The sequence below is a fragment of the Echinops telfairi genome, unplaced genomic scaffold, assembly GCF_000313985.2.
Source record: "Echinops telfairi isolate 266 unplaced genomic scaffold, ASM31398v2 ScPeMD7_2;HRSCAF=8, whole genome shotgun sequence".
Lineage (NCBI taxonomy): Eukaryota > Metazoa > Chordata > Mammalia > Afrosoricida > Tenrecidae > Echinops > Echinops telfairi.
Window position 1 is genome coordinate 21,845,002 of NW_022103898.1, and position 5,116 is coordinate 21,850,117.

The 5,116-nt window shown below is 42.6% G+C and overlaps 1 protein-coding gene across 2 annotated transcripts in view; it reads left to right on the forward strand.

Annotated features, from left to right (window-relative positions):
• Positions 1-173: 173 nt before the first annotated feature.
• The window catches only part of SLC41A2 (solute carrier family 41 member 2), a 153,743-nt gene continuing 148,800 nt past the window's right edge, over positions 174-5,116 (forward strand). For both annotated transcript variants that reach the window (XM_045292162.1, XM_004700338.4), the window contains exon 1: positions 174-261. The gene's annotated coding sequence lies outside the window, so the exon portion shown is untranslated. The remainder of the gene's footprint in view (positions 262-5,116) is intronic.

Below are 5,116 nucleotides of genomic sequence, written 5' to 3' on the forward strand. Positions count from 1 at the left end.
CTTTACCAGAGTAGGAAGCCCCATCTTTTCCTCTCAGTGCAGCTGGTGACTTCAAACCACTGACCTTGCAGTTAGCAGCTTAACACGAGAGATATCTGTATAGAAATGTACCCAAAACTTACAACTAAGAATTTAATGATGTCATTTTGTTGCCAGAGAATGATTGTCCTGTCACAGAAAGGATGACTTCACAGAGCTGACTTGTAAAGGAATCATTCTTCCTGTAAAGTGTTAAGGAAGACTCTGAGAAATTCATGAAAGGTAGAGGAATTTCAAGTTCTGATTCAACTTTCTCTAGAGTGTGTTTTTCAGACATGTGGGGACTGCTAGTTGACTATATAGATTAGGGTTTCCTATGCCTTACACTAGAATCAACTTTTGCTAATATAGACTGGATTAAAAAAAAAACTTAAGTCTTAGGCTTTGAGTGCCCCATTTTAAGCCGTACTTTGTAGAAAACCTAAATTTTGAAACTTCTTCACCTTTGTAAGTTTTATCTTCAGGAAATAATTCTAAGTATGGCAACGCGCGATGCCCAAAGACATTCACTTTCACTGCAGTGTGATTTAGTAGAGAAATGTAGGGCTTTATGAAAGTGATGCTGGCATTTCACACCGTTGCTTATCCCATGCTCCACCTTGGCTCACTCCAGTCCCCAGACGGAGCTGCTGGGAGGCCTTTGGGGTCTGGCTTTCCAGATCTTTTTCCCGAACCTCTTGGCCTTCATCTGTGCTCCAAGGAAAGGCTTCAGGACCGTGTCAGGTTGTGTCAGGTGGGCTTCAGTGGATAAGAACCAGGGCACTTCAATGGGCACTGCTTTGCTTTTATCTGTTGAATGTGAAAAATAAAAATGAAATTGGAACAGACCCGAATTTTAAACATTTGCACATTCCAGAATGATAGTGAATGGGGGGAAATCCTGAACTGAAGCCCTGGATAGGAAACTCAGAAGGGTTTGTAAAGCTAACTAGTCCTTTGAGGAGGCTGATTTGAAACAAACTCACTGCCGTCAAGTTGGTTCCGACTTAATTCTCTGGACCAGAAGAAACGGTACCCTACGGTTTATGATCACCTGTTTTATGTGTAAACTGTAAGAATGTTATTCAGGTGTTTTCTTTCTAAAATTAAAAAATACATGCATTTCAGTTAAACAGCTGAATTAGAGCTAGTTCCTGTTCCAGCTTTCACTTTCTTCCTGCTGAAACATTGTGCTTTCCTAAAGACCCATGTCGCTCAGTATACAGAGGTGCCATGTATCATGCATATAGAAACTGGTCAGTTTATCTAGGGAAAGCAAAAAGGTATTGCCTTGAGGGGTTTAGTTCCTATGTGCACAGGTTTATTACAAGCCAAACGTGTTTCAACATATTTCTGAGATCAGTGAATGGCTACCACCAAATCACTCATTTTGGTCCCCCCCAAAAATGTGTGTCGGTAGCAGGGGATGGGATACTTTTTTATATCAGGAAAAAAACTGATTTTGAGGTCAGTGGACACCTTCCCAAATCACTGACGCTTTTCCACAAGTTTGCAGGAATGCTGCTCCACACAAAGCGGCCGTTTTTAGTTGGATCAATAATTTTAAGGAAGGTTGGGAAGACCTCAAAGTAGAGCCAAGATCATCACCCTGGACAAGTGAAGAAACTGGCTGAAGGCCAGAAACTGGTGTTGGAAGATTGTAGAATGACCTGATGACACAGCTACTGAAGTTAGGGTCTCACTTAGTTTGGCATTTTCCATTTTAAGTGAACCCGTTGGCTTCAGCAAGCTTCTCGGTGCAAAAAATGTGTGAAGATCAGTTAGTCAAAGAACAAGATCAAAGCTAATGGCGATTCTGTGGAACAAATTCTAACGGGATGATTCCTGGATTCACTAGTATGATCCAGAGAGCATGGTCCAATCAAAACAGTGGCTTCCGAGGGATCTGCTGGGCCAGTTACATTCAAGGCTATTGTGTCTATTTATTAGATATTCCAAAAGATTAATCTTGATAGATTGCCTCCAAGGACACATAAGTCGCAGGGTTTATTAGGAAGAAGTTTTACGAAAATTGAAAACTGCATGGGTGAGCAAAGGCCAGGAAAGTTGTAGGAAGGCATTTTTCCCATCATGATATAAAAAAGTACCCATTCTGTGCCCCCCCACTCCCAACTCCCCCCACAGGATCATGCCCTTGAGGGTAACAAGGGCTGTTTTATGAGAATTTTGTTTGGAAACCTTACTGCATCTATCCCACAGCCTTGATTTTATACCTTCAGACTTCTTTTTGTTCCTCAAACTCGAGAGCATTTACAAGGAACATAATTAAGTCCCTCAAAGTTGTCAAAACATTTTTGAACCTTGTTTAAATGGAAGAGATCAGAATTCTTTAGGGAAGGGTTCCAAACCAAACTCACTGCCAGAGTCAGTGCTGACTCAGTGACTCCCTGTGGGTTTCTGAGACTAGAACTGTTTACAGGAGGAGAAAGCCCACTCTCTCTCTCTTGGAGCTACTTGGTGGTTTCGAACTGCTGACCTTATGAATCTCAGCCCAATGCATAACCACTATACCACGAGGACTCCTTCAGGGAAGGGTTAGAGATAAAGAACACCTCACTTTCAGATAGAGGATATATGGAGGCGCATTTGGATATTTTTATTTGTAAAGATTTCTATTATTTGGTAGTAATACTTTTTTTACCTACTCTGATATATAATATGCAATACTGGATAGCATGCTGGTAATTTAATCGAATGACAAGTAAGATGGAATGAGTTAGTATATAATGTGAATATTGAAATTCCAATAGATTTTTCACAGAAAATGGCAACAAAAACAATTGATCTAAATATTATGAGCCAGAATGCAGTACAACAATCTATAGCATTCTTGTGATGGTATATACCTTTGTAGGAATATAAAGAGATGACAAGTTATGGTTTGAATTTTAAAAATGAGCAAACCATTTACAGCCTTTCCCTTCTTGATGCCACTGAGGTTGCACATGTGAGGCTGTCCAAGAATGCACGCTGAGATGTGCTACTTTACCACCTGCCCTCGGGCAATGCCTCCCCTAGTGCCGGTGACATCAAGAAAATCCTGGACAGCGTGGGCATCAAGGCTGATGATGCCCAGCTCAGTGTTATCAGTGAGCTGAACTGAAACAACATTGAAAGATGTCAGTGCCCAAGGTATTGGCATACTTGCCAGTGTGCCTGCTCGTGGCACTGCCTCGGGCTCTGTGGTCTTTGCTGCCAGCTAGGCTCCAGCTCAGTCCCAGTTCTAGCCTGTAGAATAGAGCAGATCCACCCTGCAGGCTTTCCAAAGCGTAAATCTTGATGGAAGCTGACTGTCACAGAGCCAGCTGGTGAGTTAAAACCTCCAGCCTTATTTTTATCAGCCAAGCACTTTAAAACACTGTCAGGAATTCAGGTGGTAATGTTGAAGGTGCCATCGAGTCAGTTCTGATTCACAGCAACCCTGTTTACAACAGAAGAAAGCAGTCTTGTGCCATCCTCACCATGGTTGCTGTCTTTGGCCCTTTTTTGTAGCCACTGTCACAGTCCACCTCGTTGGGACTCTTCCTCTTTTTTGATGGCCTACTTTATCGAACGTGGCCTAATCCAGAAACTGACCCTCCTAATAGCATGTCCAAAGTACACGAGACGATTCTCACTTCTAAGGAGCAGTCCGACTCTCCTTCCAAAAAGACAGGCTTTTTATTTGTTTGTTTTTTTAACAGTCCATGGAGCCTTCCACATTCCTCACTAACACCATCATTCATATGCATCCCTTCTTATCCATTCTCCCTTATTCATTGTCTGGCTTCCCCTGCATCCGAGGCCATTGAAAATATCATGGCTTGAGTCAGGTGCACCTTAGTCCTTGTGATAGCTTTTTTGTGTGCCAACAGGGCACCTGTAAGAAGATAAGGGTGGAGTTTAGCCTGTCACTCCGGTCACAGCCTGGTGACCTCCCTTGGAGGTGCAACCAAGATCTATAGCTCTCTCGAGACCAGTCTCTCTCCCCCTCTCTCTCCTTCTGTCCCCCTTTATCTTCCCCCTTGCTGGACACCCTGAATGCTGCTGGAGTCCTGCCTTGTTTTCCATGGATCTCGGATCCACACAACTTTCCCTCGACTGACCTGTGATCTTCCTGCATTTTGCATCATTTCTTGTGGCTGTGTGAGTCTGAAGAGGGACATATGGACTAGTATTGGACTTACAGACTTGAATTGGACTGGGCTGGGATCCTTTCTTGATATATAATTACTCCTTGATATAAAGCTCTTCCTTATACAATATGAGTGTCACTGGATTTGTTTCTCTAGTCAGCCTAGCGGAACACAGTCCTCAAAGTGGCATCTTTGCTCTTGAACACTCGGTAGAGTTTTGGGGATTTTTTTGCAGTAGATCTGCCCAGGGCACTAGGGCATTTGATTTCTTGACTGCTGCTTCCACAGATGTTGCTAGTGGTTCCAAGTACAGTGAAATCCATGAAAACTTCAGTCTTTGTTGATGATAGTGCTTACAGGTCCACTTGTGAAGAATTTTGTACTCTTGATGTTGAAGTCATCGTTGATCTTCATCGGAAAGTACCAAGTCTTCTTCACAGTCAGCAAGCAAAGTTGTGTCACCTGTATATTACAGTTTGTTCATAGTTATTCCTGCAATCCTGATGCTGTGTTCTCTATGTAGTTGTAAATTATGTGCTCAGTATACTCATTGAATGTGAATGGTGAAAGTATACAACTGCAATGTATACCTTCCCCTTGTTCAGCTCAAATAACTGTGTACAGTTTCCATGTGAGCACAATTAAATGTTCTTGAATTCCTATTTTTACAGTATTACCCACAAGTTGTTATGCTCCACACAGATTTTTTGTTCTGACGATTCCTGATCCCTGATCCCTTTGACATCCTCGTGATCACACAGGCTGGTGTGCTTGTTCCATGTGGGCTTTGTTGCTTCTGAGCTAGATGGCCACTTGTTTACCTTCAAGCCTTTAAGATCCCAGACACTATACCTTTTGATAGCTGGCCACCATCAGCTTTCTTCGCCACATTTGCTTATGCACCCATTTGTTTCCAGTGATCCGTTCGACACCTCGTGATCACACAGGCTGATATGTTCTTC